We start from the raw sequence: 15,887 nt of genomic DNA on the forward strand, positions 1-15,887 counted from the left end.
AACAAAAGCAAGAAGTAAATAAATAAACAGACAGACAAACAAACTGATGTTTTTAATTTTGGATGTAGAGAAGGAGGTTAGATAGGGTTTGCTTGGGAATTCATGAGTTGGACAGTGTTAACATTTGCATTCCCAACCAGTGTAATAGAGTTAATAAGGAGAATATATGCTAGATTAGAGGCAGGAATAAAGGTGGGAGGAGTCCTGTCTGATAACTTGAATTTGGACATAGGTATCAGGGAAGGATATCCCTGCCCCCACCCTCTGTTTCTCTCTCTCTCTCTCTCTCTCTCTCTCTCATTTCATTCATACTTGCAAGCATTGTCTAAAAAGATAACTCACATGGTTTATAATTGGTGTGGTAGCCAAGAAAACCTAGTTTTGTTTAGAGATGACATTATCTTATACTTAAATTCTGAATCTGATATTAGGGTGCTGTAGGCTGTTTTAAGATGATGAGTGTTTTCTGGGTATAAACTACATGGTGGTAAAACAAAGGCTGTAGCATTAAATGTATGTACATAAACACAAATTAGTTCACTAACACCTATATTTATGAGGTATGCAAAGATGAAGTGTTTAGGTGTATGGACTAAAACGTATGTCACCTGTTGGACTGCCATCTGGCTCATAGACTGGATGCAGATAATCCAAATAGGAGAAATTTCCACATAGATATCATTCACCAGTGGAGTCCCCCAGGGTTCTGTGATGGCATCTCTCCTGTTTGGCATCTACTTTTTTGAAGTAAAAGCTAATACCAAAAGGCTCTAGCTGTTATTTTGCCAGTGACTGCACGTTAGGAGTAGTCGTTAATTCTCCAAATTACTTTGCCATCCTGCAGGGAGGTTTGTCTCAAATAACAACTTGTGAAATCATTGTCTGAAACTAAATTCCAAAAATGTATTACTTTATCCTTTGGGAAGTCATCTACCCTAAGGAACTACACACTGACAATATGCACCTACACAGTGACCCAGTTGTTCAGGATATGGGAACCTATGTGGACAGTATCCTAACTTTTGGCCACCATATGTCTATTGTTAAGAAAGTCCTTGCAACTTATTAAGAAAAGGGATAGTGTCTAAATCTAGGGATGTCATTGCCCCCCTTTACTCAGCCCTCATTATGCCAGTCATTGAATATAGTGCTCTCTTTGGCATGTGTCTGTCCAGACACATGCAACATCTGGAGCACCCAGAGAGATACCTTACTAAAAGGATACAAGGCCTAAACAAACATGTCCTATATGGACCAAATCAAAACCTTGTCGCTATACTTGGTATCATATAGACTGTTAAGAGGTGACCTGTGTTTGGCGTACAGTGCATCCTCTGACTCACTACTGATGGATTTACTGCTCCATCAGCAAGTCAGATGTCATCAGAAATACTTGGTGTAGGGATCTAAACATATTCTGTAACATTAACCGCATGGTTTAGAGAGAGAGGTATGTTTCGCAAAGGATACCGCTGCTATGGAACAAACTCCCCATCCACATAAAACAAATTCATCCCTGTACATTTTCATGTGCAACTTTGATCTGTGGATGGGAAACAGAAAATTTATCCCAGGACTGCCCCTGTACTGCTAATGGACAGATGCAGCTCCTAAATGCTTTTATCCCATGCATAAGTCCCCTCAAATTATCTATGGTATGATCCAAGTTATTCTAATTAAGGGTAGTATATAATTATTGGCCATGGGGTGGGTAAGGCCAGTCTATAATCAAACGGGATAGGTTATTTTGAGCACAAAAGGGGAAATTTGGTAGGCTTAAAATGGCCCGCAATGGCAACTAGACTAGTATTTACCCATGAACCTATAAAAAGGGTTCTGTTATGGGAAGATATAGGGAAGAAAGTTATTTAAAAAAATAAGAGATTGGAAACTAATGGCCATGGGCACTGACAGTAGGATATAAACAGTGAAAATGTTTTTAATTGCTTTGATCTTGTAAGTAGATTACACATACCTTTATCAGCCAGAGGGACATTTGCGGATGATTAAGAACTGGAGAAAATTTGAAAAGAGAAGAGGGCAAGAATAAAGTGGGTTGTGCAGGTTCTTCCAACTGAACAGGGTGATTTAAGACTACTTGATTTTTTTATGATTTAAGACTGCTTAGAATATTTAATCTGTTTGATACAGCAATAAGCAAACTGTGGAGAAGGTCTTCAGCTAGGCAGAATATCAGAATATTGAACTACATGTTTTTTTATTTAGCTCAGTGTTGCAGTAGTCTTGACTACTGTCTCTTCTGCTGCAGAAGACCTAGTCATCTGGCCCAACTTTTAGAGCCAAGAAGCCTCTCCTTTTACAAGCATGGCAGGTATCCTCTGGGATGTTGGTATATCACTAGTATAAAACAAGTGTCTACTGCATTTCACAGTGCATGCATACATCTCACTGTTGGGATCTATTATCTGGCATTGCTCAGCTTGCTGTTGAGCTCAAGACTGTTAAGTACCTCAGTGGTGAACATATTTCTAGTTGCTTTTGTGTACACTTAATCTGGTTAAAATATAGTTTTTTTGCTAACATTGCCTTGTGTCAGAACCAAATAAGGGTAGGTGTGTCTGTGTAGACAAATTACCCACAGAAAAATGTGTCTACGGCTGGAGCATGATGCTGAGGTCTGTAAGGATTTTACCCTTAAAACTTTTAGAAGTAGGCAGCATTCCTTCATCACTAGAATCGTAGGTTAATAATTAAGCTGTTGATCCAGAGGACTGTTATTTGCCAAGTCGTAGGTACCAGTTGACATAACTCATTTACATCTAGTTTTGATCTCTTCCATTGAGGGCTTGAGAGGCTGGGCATGGGGAGTTTTTACAACTTTCCAAGAGTCAGTATGCTACTTTGCTTTTTCTCCAAAGGAAATCCATAAAAAATCTACTCCATAAATGATGGCTTCTCTGGGATATATATCTATCGCACCAGCAGGTCCTATTTAGATTTTGGTGGAAGTTAAGATCTCTCTCTATCTTTATTACACATATATTAATAGAAAAGAAAGCAGACTATTGTGACATTTCACTGCAGCATTACATAAATTGATAAATTCATGCCATCTCCTAAACCTCACTCATCCTCCTGAACATTATTCTGCAGGTATTGTTCCCACAAATTCCATTTATTTCTATGTAATTTACTTCTTCCTTTTCCAAAGATCCCACCTTCAGTTCTTTTATCTCCTTTACAATATTCATTACTTCAGTTACAGTTGGTTTATATTATGATTTCTATTTTCTAGTAATTATTTTTGTGCAGCCAGTAGCTTTAAATTTAGTAAGGCCTTGCAGTGTGTAGGTAATTTAGATTGTGTCCCAGCTCAAAGTAATTTCCTTAGTTGCAAACCATTTGATCTCCCAACTTTTATAAAAAAAAAATATATATATTCTGAAGTGAGATTTTAACATCTGAAAACTCATTACACTCCCAAAAATGTTGCCAGTTACCTTCCACTGTCCCATCACATCTTGTAGCATTTCCTGTTTACCCAAGGAGAAATTCTCTGAAGTCTGCTTGGGGTATACAATACCTGTGCAAACACTACCAAACAAAAAATTCTGAACCTTCTGGACTTTGCTGTATACTTGGAAGCATTACAGATTTCCTCACATTTTTCCTTTGGGAAGAAAGATTGGAAAGGTAATTAGCAATGTTTTCTAACTTCCTCTTAACTGTTTGTCATAGTTATCAAGCATTATTTTATATACCCTACTAATATCCATTTTTAACAGCAGCTTCTGTTCTGTAATCAGCTAGGGTTAGACAGTACCTAAGTGACATACCAAGATAAACTCGAGCCTCAACCAACCCTTATAAGACTCCTCTATTTAACAAACATAAGGACAACACTTAAATCCAAGCTAGCCTGCAGTTATATGTTGTAATAAAATTGCTACCAGTTCCCCATGAAGAACCCACACTGCCAGTCCTTAAACAGCTCAATTGGCTTGAACTAAACAACTACCTACCATACTCACAACTAGTTACTACACACAAACTAATTTGCTACCTTAAAAAATGCCCAGTAGTACATAATCCATTGTCCCACCAGGGGCTCCAATATCCTAGACCTGGTCATTACCAACATGGGATATAGATGCTCCACACCAGTGGTCACCCCTCATTGGTCAGGTCTGACCATAAGCAAATCACCCTTGACATCCACATCCCACCCCCACCCCCCAGTAAGGAAATCTCCTTCAAAAACCTCTCCAAAGCCAACTTCAAGCTACTGAAGACAGAAGTGACAAACTTCACAACACCCACGCAGACGGGATCTGGAAGTTCGACTGCAGAATCCTACACTAAGGCACTGTACGAGCACATCCACTCGTGCATGAATTGTGCCATCCCAAATAGAACCAAGATGCTCTTCTCCAAAAAAGGAAGCCAATCTGGTGGTCCCCTGCTGTAAACAAACTATACAACAGAAGGAAGAAACTGTTGCAAAAAAGAGGAAAATCCCAGGATGCAAAAAAGTCCCTCACCAGCCTCAGTAAGAAGCTGAGATCCCTCATAAAATCCTCAAAAGCTAGTTATGAAAATAAAATTGCCAAAGATTCCAAAGACAACCACAAGGCATTCTATAGTTATGTCAAGAATCTAAATGGCAATGCTCAGACCTGCTCTGAGTTACAACAGAATGGCATTAAATATACCGATCCCAAGGATATTGCCAATATCCTGGCAGATCGATTTAGTGCCAACTTCACCCCCCTCTCACCCCCTAAAGGGCCCATCTCAGTACCAAAAGATTGCCAAATTCCGATAATCACGGCCACACAGGTAGAAACCGCACCCTCCAAAGCTAAGAATACAGCATCCATGGGACCAGATGATGTCCCAGGCTGTGTACTACATGAACTACAAAATGAACTGGCACCTCACCTAAGTGTCATGTTTAATCTTAGCCTCACCTCAAGCTTCGTGCCCACTGAGTGGCGCACAGCTACAGTTATCCCGCTCCACAAGGGAGGATCCACCTTGGATCCCGGCAACTACCGTCCCATCTGTCTGACAAGCCTGATTTGCAAGGGCAAGGAACGCATTGTCATGGAACTTATAAACAAAGACATTGGCAACCTTCAAACACTGGACCCCACCCAGTTTGGGTTTGTGAATGGCCAATCTTGTCTCCTGAATCTGATTGACTTCTTCAAATCAGTCTCCAGTGCTGTGGACGAGGGTAAGGCAGTCTACACAGCCTATCTGGACCTCGCCAAGGCCTTTGACACCATCCCCCACTCTGGAATCATAAATAAACTTACTAAGCTGGGCATAAATCCCTACGTCACTCGATGGGTTGCTAACTGGCTTACTGACAGAACCCAGACAGTAAAAGTAGCCAACTCCAAATCCATCTCCAGATAAGTGACAAGTGGAGTACCTCAGGGTTCAGTCCTGGGACCACTCTTGTTTGGCATCTACTTCTCTGAAGTACAGGCCAACACTAAGGGACTCTGGCTAACAAAGTTTGCAGATGACTGCAAACTGGGAGCCATTATTGAATCCCCAAATGATGTGGATATTCTACAAAAGGGCCTTACAGAAACAGATGCCTGGTGCCAGAGCCATGGGCTCAAGCTTAATGCCAAAAAATGTATAGTTATCCCCTTTGGAAAAAAACATATACCCATGAATTACCACATAGGTGGCAGTACACTAAACATTGAATGTGTGATGAGAGACTTAGGGACACAGGTGGACAGTGGTCTCACTTTCGATAACCACATTGCCACAACAGTCAGGAAATCCTTCTATGTGGCACACCTCATCACGAAGGGCTTTTCATCCAGAAAAAAGGAGGTCATTGTCCCACTGTACTCATCCCTCATTAGACCCATTATAGAGTATAATGCCTCATTTGGTATGTACCTCACAAGACATCTGCAACAGCTGGAAAGGCCACAGAAATACCTCACTAAAAGAATCACAGGTCTAAAGCAGATGCCATATACTGAAAAAAAAAAAAACTCCAGCTATACTCTGTGGCATATCGTCTACTCAGAGGCGATCTCTGCTTAACATACAAGGCCATGTCAAACCCTGAGCTGTTGGACATGCTCCACTTAAAGAAATCCCAATCCCTCAGAGCCACACGCTCCAGGGATCTAAACCTTGTCATCACAATGAACAAAACATGCTGGAGAGATAGGTTCCTGACCTAGTGACTCCCCATACATATCAAGCAGAGCACCTCATTTGCCCTCTTCAAAAGGAACCTTGATGATTGGATGGGAGATAGGAAATTCACCCCGGGGATCATGTCAGTCGCCCTGCTAGACAGGGGTCTGGAGAAGTAAATATTGTGGGAATAAATATCCAGGGAATTGTTATGGCTAGGCTTGCATAGGCCCTAGTACCAACCTATGAGCCTATAATAATATTCTGCTGCCTTATTCCATCACAAGGGATCTCTGCTCGGGTGAAGTAATTTGTATTAATCATAAGTAAATATAAGAAATCAGTGGGAGACTCCCTGTGCTCTTATGTCTCCAAGCTTTGGAATACCATCCATTCACTTATAAAAATGACTAAAAAACTTCCTAGCTTCAAAATACTGATCAAACAGTACCTAGCTCAGCCATGGTCATGACCTTCCTCTTCATCAGGTTGCCTCTTATTTTGAATTTATGTTCATTACTTATTTTGCTGTTTCTCTCCTTAGCTGTGTTAACGTACTCTTCTCTATATTTCTGTAACATATTTACCTTCCTCATCTAGCCTCTCTGTTTTCTGAGGCTAATCCTGTCATACTGTTTTACCTATAATCTTTATTTGTGTCCTGTTGCACAGAACCCAATATATCCACTACCAAGTCCTACATCTTACTACAATACCATTCCTTCTAATGTCCTTCCCTTCATCAGTACTATCAAGTATATCCTAATTTCACAGGATACAGTAACTTAAGGTATATGGTAACTGCTAAGGTTTTGTGTCTTAATAAAATACATCTAGACTACTTAATTTCTGGTGGCATAAATGCCTCATAGTCTTACAATGTACATAGTTAATAGTATTTTTCTGTTACAGAATACATCTAGACTACCTAATTTCTGGTGGCATAAATGCCTCATAGTCTTGCAATGTACATAGTTAACAGTATTTTTCTGTTACAGAATACTTCAGTTTATCAATGTACACAGTACTTGTTATGCAAAGAATATAACTCTGAAACTGCAAATGTATAAAGTAAATGCAGTTATGTATGTACTTCTGATTTCCAGTGGAACTTTTCTCCTTGAGTCTCTGCTGAAAATGGGCTTTGCCCAGTTGTGCTATCCAAATCAACAAAGATAAAATAAGATACTTTAAAGCTAAACAGCTGTGATGTTTATATATAGCACAAGCAGATGGCTGCAGATCAAAGTGGAAAAAGAGGATGGTTAAATAAGGTGGAAGTATGAGGAAAATGGAGAAATTATGGTCTTGGAAGCAAGCTCTTAAGGACAATATAAATAGCTATGCTGTGTGTCTGTGTGTGTGTGTGGGGGGGGGGAGTAGATAATTGTATATATAACACTGTATAAAGTTGTTGTGCAGCTTTTCTCCCCAGGCCTCCGCTGTAAATGGACCTAGTTCCAGTCAGACTTTCCTGGTAAACAAATGTAAAATAAATAAAAATAAAGACTAAACCAGCTTTGAAGTGGAGAAAGGAGATTTAAGTATGGCTAAGGGTACAGAAAACAAGAAGAGGTGACTGGAAACAAGTGAAAGAAACTGCAAAAGGAGCCATTCTACTGGGAGCAAATAAGTTTAAAGGTATAAGTGATAGAATGGGAAGAAGCCAGGCAAGTGTTTGACATGCAGGACAAGGAATGCCATCCATATCAGATACAGTTGACAGAATATGCAGAGAGAGAGAAAAAGAAGGAAGTAATGAGTGAAACATCAGCTCTGGTAGGGTTTTTAATGAAATCAAAAATAAAAAAATGCTATTAAGAAAGATGTAATTATTAAGGTATGTATATTTAATCTTGTATGTAGTTGTACTACTGTTTGTCTCAGGATAAACCATTTGAGTGACATGCATGTAAGTTCCTTAGCAATACACTCATTCTTTATTGTTTTGTGGTTAAATGTCTCTATCTCCATATGTTTCTATTTCCTTTAACTGAACAGCTTTGTTCTTTATGTTGGCAAGCATTCTTCACCAACTTCATCTCAATGCCAATAAAGTGATAACTAGTAACATTTCTTGTGACATCCCCGTCAAGAGGATTTAGAAGTATTATAAAATTCTTGGATGGAAGTCTGGCTTACAAAAGTGTGATCCTTTGGTCTCTTGTAATTTCAGGAGAATGACTGATGTTTATACTTTGATCATTGCTGCTTTAGACTTAGTTATATGGGTTCTGTCCTACTAATGATATAACAGCCAGACTGTTTCTAAAGATTTCAAGGACACCTTCACACATCTAAATCATTGGTCTGCCTGAGTTGAGCTGAAGAAAGAATGTTTTTGGTGCAAAGCAACTTTCCTGCTGCTGAGGAGCATTCCACTTGCTGGTGTTTGAGGCTCTATCAGGGACGGCGCATGCCATACGACTGCAGGACTGCAGCCCTCCCACCTAAAAAACAAATGAAAAACAGAACAGAGAAACACAAAATCAATTCTCGGACATGTACACATGCGCACACGCTCTCAGACTGCTTTCTCAGCAGTCTAGATAGGGGGAAAGGCATCTCAGCCCCAAGATGCCTAGAAGTCTGTGCAGCGATGACATCACAAAATGGAGGCACTCCAGACTGCAGCAGTTGCAGGCAGGACCAATCATGGATTTGGACTGCAAGGAATACTTTGAGATGGACCAATCGCACAAGGAATACAAGTAAAGGGGCTGTTCAGATATCGGCAGCAACCAAGCAGTAAGTGGAAGCAGTTATTTAGCTCATTGGTGGGCTGGGGCTGTTCATTGACAAGGTAAGCATGCAGAATGTGTGTGGAAGCAGTTATTTAGCTCATCGCTGGGGCTGTTCAGCAACAAGGTGTGGTGTGTGTGTGTGTGTGTGTGTGTGTGTGTGTGTGTGTGTGTGTGTGTGTGTGTGTGTGTGTGTGTGAAATGCCCCAGTTACTATATACTGGTGGCTAGAGCAGACTCATGGTGGTGTGGTAGGGAATACCTCAGGCTTGCATCCTGCACCTTGTATGCAGGTGTTAAGGGCCTGAATTCCCTACCCACCACCATTTGTAAAAAAAATGCAGATTTTTGCCTCATATTTGATCTGTTCTGGTCCTCATAATATCTGTGGTTTCTAAATATTTAAATGTTTGATGGTGCAGTGGTAGCATTGTTATCTCACAAGCTGTAGGTTCTCAGGTTTGATTCTTGGCTGGGGTGCCTTCTGTGTGGAGTCTGCATCCCCTCCCTGTGTTTGTGTGGATTTGTTCTGGTGTCCTGCCATTTTACAAAGACATGTGTCTGCAGTATTTCTCCCTGGGCCTCTGCTGAAAATTGTTTTTGTTCCATCAGAAGCAAAACTGACAGGCATTTGAATTTCAGACTTCATATTCTTTAGAAAATACATAGTAACACAACCTTTTATTCCAGCAATTTTCTAAGTTTATAAGATGAATATTTGAAATTTGTCCCTATTTTTGGGACTGTATTCCCCCTGTATTCCCCCATTATTGGCTTTGTCCAGGTTTTTTGTGCTAAGGTTGACAGCTATGGCAAGAACTGAATTCACTGAATATGTTTGAGGGCTGTATTCCCTCATTACTGGGTTTGTCCAGGTGTTTTGTACTAAGAGGTTGACAGCTATGGTGAGAACTGAATTCACTAAATGATAGCCATTTAAGTTTCAGTCTTCCTCTCTTTCACAAAGCAGCTGATTTGGCGTAGTGATATGTTGCCCTGACTGTTTTGCACAGGGATCTTGGCAGTAAAATGTATGGTGGTAACACAGCATTTCTCTTTGACAAAGCAGCTGATTTGGCGTAGTGGTATGTTGCTCTGACTGTTTTGCACAGGGACCTTGGCAGTAAAATGTATGGTGGTAACACAGCATTTTATTCTAGCAACTTTCCAAGATTATACAGGCAATGTTTAATGTGTCCCTGGTTTTTGGGCTTTTGACCCCCCCCCCCCCATAATTGTTGGCTTTTTCCAGATTTATTGTGCTGCGAAGTTGAGATGCAGTTGAGTATTGAGTAGATTTTACAAGGAACTGAGAGCTGCAGGGGAAGAGAAGTTTAGTGCTGCTTATGCTAAGTTGGCTTGCATTGTTAATAGCACAACAGGTTTTGTACTTGCTGTTGATGCAGAAGGCTGTGGGTTCTACTCCCACAAGGGGTGGATGCTGCCGTACTGAGAATGTCCTCCTTGGTGAAGATACTAACTATGAGCCTGTTATCAATTTGCCATCCATTTCCTCTTGCAATATTACTAGCTTATAATTTTTTTAATGTAATATAGGCAATGTATTCCTCAGGGGCAGCAGACACTATTTTTCGATGAAACCATGAAATATAAAGGCGTTTGCTAACAGCAACCTCTTCATTAGTTACAAATTTCTTTAATGTGGAATTATTTAGATGACTTTTTACTTCAGAGATTGTGCATATTTACTGATAATGGACTGTAGAATTGTGCATATTTACTGATAATGGTAGACTGTAGAATTGTGCATAGTTACTGATAATGGTGGACTGTAGGATTGTGCATATTTACTGATAATGGTGGACTGTAGAAGTCTGAGTAGACTTTTATGATGGAAATGTTCTGAACTGGGCAGTTTTGTCATTTATGGCTGCATGCGTTTTGTTTCATTGCTTACTGGAAAAATGTTCAAAACAAATTTAAAACGCCCTCTAACAACTGTACTGTATTGTACAAGGAATATAATTTAGTACAATCAGGAAGGTGTATCAAATAGCATATGTATGTTTCATATGCAAGGGGCCTATGATTTGAAAATAGCCCAAAATTAATCTTTATCTGCCACTGACAAAATGTATTTTCTTTGAATGTGGGTTTCAATGCTGTTTCAATGAATGTGAATTTCAAGGGCAGAGAAGTTTTAATGCTAAGTCTGTTTTCATTGTTAGACTGCATTGCTTTGTTTAGCAGATGTCTCAGTGTTTGTGCTGTAAAATGCAAAATAAAATTTTCAAATGAAGTCCAAATCATCATAGAAGTAAAGCAGTATGCACATTAGTGTTTATGGTAAATGGAGTGAAATAGCCAAGTAATGGATCATTGGAATGGCTGCAGAGGCTCCATTTGACAATGATTTTGTGAGGGGGAAGGGCGGCAAACTCAGAGGCTCAGCTGAACTATATCTCCCAACTGTTCAGATTTTCAAAGAATGAATAGATTTTTGCTTCTTATTTTTGGTTTGTTCCTCAAATTTGTAGTTTTCTGGCAAATCGTTTAGGAATTAAGTCACTAAATAATGATACACTGAGTTTCACACTTCATAACCTTCAGAAAAATGCATGTTAAATAAGACCTGTTATTCTACCAACTGTATCAGTTTATACAAGAGCAATTTTTAGTACTGTTTATATGTTTCCCCAATATATTTGGCCTTGTCCAGATTTATTGCATTAACAGGTTGAGAGGTACATGCAAATAAATTGCTTTATAGAATTAGGTATAGCCAGCCTCTCAACTGTCCCTGATTTTGGCTCAAAATGTTGCTCTTCCCCCTAATAATCCCTCTGCAAAATAGCAATTTTGGAAGAAAACATGGAGGGTTTACAATTAAGAAATAACTGTAATAATCAAAGTTATAGATTACTTGAAATGCATGTAGATGCTTTTATTTTGTCAGCTGCTCAAGTTAGCAGTACTAATATTAAAGTGTCCCTTCTTTGACAGATTCCCAGCTGTATTGTGTGGCTATTTTATATTTTTGCATCACATTTTTGGTCTATTTTTCATAAAATTGTGTTTTTTTTTGGCAAATTAATGACAAATCATTAAAGACTGAATTTAGAAAATAATGACAGACATTTGAGTTTCAGATTTCATACCCTTCAGAAAATTCATACTAATGCAAGACCTATTCTATTATCTTTCTAAGTTTATAAGAGCAATATTTAAAATGTGTCCTTATTTTTGGGCCTTTGTCCCACTTCTATGTAGGACTTTGTCCAGATTTCTTGCTCTGAGGTTGAGAGGTAGGACAAATGTCAGGGCCATCACAGTCAGCCAGAGACATTTCAAATTGTGACATACTTGTTGCACCCCACTCCCCCATGTAGTGACTCTGGATGTGTCCAAGCAAGGCAAGGAGTAGTTATGCAGTGTAACATGTGCAGAGTGTCCCCCCATCCAGGGTAGACACAAGTACTACAGTGGCTTTTCATCTGTCCTTGAATTTGCAGAATGGTCTGGTTTCTGTCATATTTTTGTACTGTTGATTTATGCTTATTATTCAGAAAGTGCCTGTTGCTATGTGTTTAAGTAGCAATACTTTAATGACCATAAGATAAGCTTGTCTGAGATCGTAAGATGCAAGTAAGCTTTAATAAGCATACTGTTAAAGAACTGCCAGCATGGAAAGCCTTTCTGTTGTTGTCATGCAGATAATACTTAACTAGATAATATATAAGCCTTGGGTATTGAAGGACAGGATTACATTATTTTAAAAAGCTCATTACACTTGTTGGAGACTTCTAGTCATCTCTACAGGCTTTACTCGTAAACTAAACAGAATGCCAATCATGTGTGGTCCATAACCTGTACAGTAATCCTTTAAGCAATGTATCTTGAGCTTGTTTCTTGTTTGCTTTTCATTTTTTACTTTGATCATGTTTTCCCCATGAAACAAGTAGATAGTTGTCAGGCAGCAGGTCTTTTTTTGGATAAGAAACATTTTTACAAGTGGGGGCATCACAGAGATTTCTACTTTCAGCATGTTACTTGGTACTTTAATAAAGCTGAATATAATTTATAATTAGAACTGCAGTGCAAGGAGAAGTGGTTTGAGTTGAATGCTGCTTGTTTTTCTTATACTTGATTGTGACTGGCATTCCAGTAATGTATTTAAAAAGTAATTTATTTTTTCATGCCTCACAACCTTTTGTTTCCATCTAGATATTAAGTAAGCTGTCATGCAGCCAATGCATTGAAATATTTTTATTCTTCTACATTTATTTTTGTCTTGATTGGACTCTCATAATGACGGTTTGGCACCCAGGGCAGCGTATTTAATTAAAGTTAGTTTTTGTGGTTTTGAGCATAGCTCCTCCCCTTTCTAGTTGGTCACACCCCTTCCCATTGACCCCACCCGTTCAGCTGTCTCCTGCAGCCCCCCTTTGATTTGAAGTCACCAGCCGCCACTGAATGCATCTAAGTCTCACAAAGTGAGACTTGAGAATGTTGGTAGTTATGTTTGGGGTGGCAACTGGTTCGGTGTAGCAGAGTTCTTACTAAATGGTTTCCTGTATAAATCAGTAATTAATGTATTATTCAGAGTCTTGGTAATCATAATATCCAAGAAATCAATAGTGAAAAATTCAGCTTTAAGATCAAACTTTAATCTAAACAGTAAGACACAGCAACCAAACTGTACCAGAACTTGGGTCCAATAAGAATAAAAATGTACACCACGAAAAATAGACAAAAGTCCCAAGGACAGCCAGAAACTGCAGTATAAATCTGTCTTTAATACCAAGGTAAAAACATGAGCGCTTTCGTAGCGAAGCTACTTCATCAGATTTTATATTACAAACACAGAAAACAGCTCATTAAATACTTCAAAGTATCACATGGGTACAATTCATTCATTCTTAAAGACACAAACTATTATAATGCATTCATCTAAATGTTGTATATCTAACAACAAATATATAAAAAACTATTAATATATGTTAAAAACTATTAAACACTGTAAAAAAAACAGTAAAATGCTATATTATTTCCTATTCAATGGTCTAGCTTTAAGTTTCAGTCTGATAGGTACTCTGTCATTGCGGCCATGCCCATAATATCCACGTAGTCTGACTGTCCATTTCACTTCTAACTGCTCAGTTAGGTTCCTGATATCACCCTTTGTGTCTTTAAGAATGAATGAATTGTACTCCTGTGATACTGCACCAAATAAACAAGAATAGACTCCCTCTCCACATCAAGCAGAGTACTTCTTTACCCCTTTTTAAGTGCAACCTGGATAACTGGAAGGGAAACAGAAAATATACCTGTGGGATTCCAGCCATGTCCCTGTTGGACAGGGGCATCGGGTGCTGATTTGTCTAAACACGGGCTAAACACTTGGCTAAGCTTATAAGGGCTTCAGGGCCAATAGCCTAGTAACCTCCTATGATCCAGAGCTAGAGCTGGTTTTGATAGAGTCATTCTTCATGTTTTTCTAGAGAGCTCTTCTGGTCCTTCCTCCTCCCAGGTTTCCTCCTAAGCTTTGGTAGTTTCACTTACTTTTGTAAAGAATAGTGCAACATTAGAGTAGCATGACATAAGAATAGTTGTGTAAAATCTTAACCATAGCCATATATATACTTCTCTTCTATGTTGCAGCATTGTATCCCTCCCTCCTTCCCCCTGGTGTTTGCGTTGGTTCTGGATGTCTGATAACCTTGCATTCCTCCTGGGGCATCCTATTCTGAGGATTTTACATGCAGATGTCACTTATATGGCTGACGTTCACCTAAGCCATTTGTGCAACGTCATGCATACTAGCAGTACTTAAAACCTTTTGTATACTGGCCGGACAGCGGGTCGCCCATGGCACAGGATTCCGTCATGTAAAGAATGCTGCAACATAAAAGAGTAGGAAATCTGTGATTATGGTAAGATTTTACACAACTATTCCTTGTTCTCCAGCATTACATTTTGGACCTTTGGACCTTAGTTACCCTTCATTTTCCTATTAATAACCCACTTGTGATATATTTTTCATCCATTGTCATTTATATTTCATTGACTACATTGTTCGGTTGGGTTATGGACTATTGTTAGTGGGGGTTTGGGAAGAAAAGCTGTAATATATTGCAACAGAAACACAAATGTATGATTTTAGAAGTTTCAGATATATAGACATTTCAGATGTGAACATGTAAAATATTAGTTTGGGGTAGGCGTTGCATTCACAAGATGTCTAAACTGAAAAAAGAATTGCTGTAACCTTGAAGTGGGAGCACAGTATCTTACTAGAAAATAAGTACTTGAACAGACTTGATATGTGTTTAAACAGTTTAACATTGAGCACTTTTGGAAAGCTACTTAAAAAAATAACAAGACTAGTAAAAAGGGGTTTGATAAAGAACCTGTCATTGATGACTGAGTATGCACAGATAAATCATCCTGTGTTGATGTGGCACACCAGCAAAGAGTTATTCCACTCATCTGAGAAAATGGCGACCCATGCTCAAGGCCAAGACCAGAGCACCAGTAGGACTATAAATGGAAGGTAAAGGACTGAATGCCTTTTTAGAAGGTCCTCTGTGTAGCATGGGTGAGTGAGAGGCTAACTGAAAAAATTAAACACTACAAAGCATTGGCAATTAGCATGACTGGAAGTAGAAAAGAATGTATGACTGATGTGCATCGCAGGGGTGGGGGTGGGGGGTAATTGTCATAGCTCCCTGCTTTACGGGAGGAAAGCACTGAAAAAATTGAGGATAGAGGCACAATGTTTTTTCCAAACCACTCAATTATCACTGAACGGTACCAGTCATGGTTATCATTACCCAATACCAGAAACACCACATGGGATTTTCAGTAACTGAGAGACTATATATTTTTAAGATGATAATCCCTTCCTATGAGGAAAATGAGTACAACCTTCATCAACCTGTTGGTGTACTATACTGTGTTCTGAGTTTAGTTTGTGAAACCAAATAAGGCATGAAAGTCCAGGGCAGGGACTCAGACACTGACAGAAGGTGATGGGAGTGTAAAAAT

At 39.1% G+C, this 15,887-nt stretch overlaps 1 protein-coding gene across 1 annotated transcript in view; it reads left to right on the top strand.

Annotated features, from left to right (window-relative positions):
- The window catches only part of ACOT13 (acyl-CoA thioesterase 13), a 115,585-nt gene that overhangs the window by 73,173 nt on the left and 26,525 nt on the right, over nt 1-15,887 (top strand). The window lies entirely within an intron of this gene.

This window comes from Protopterus annectens, chromosome 3.part0 (assembly GCF_019279795.1).
Source record: "Protopterus annectens isolate FY-2018-M chromosome 3.part0, PAN1.0, whole genome shotgun sequence".
NCBI lineage: Eukaryota > Metazoa > Chordata > Ceratodontiformes > Protopteridae > Protopterus > Protopterus annectens.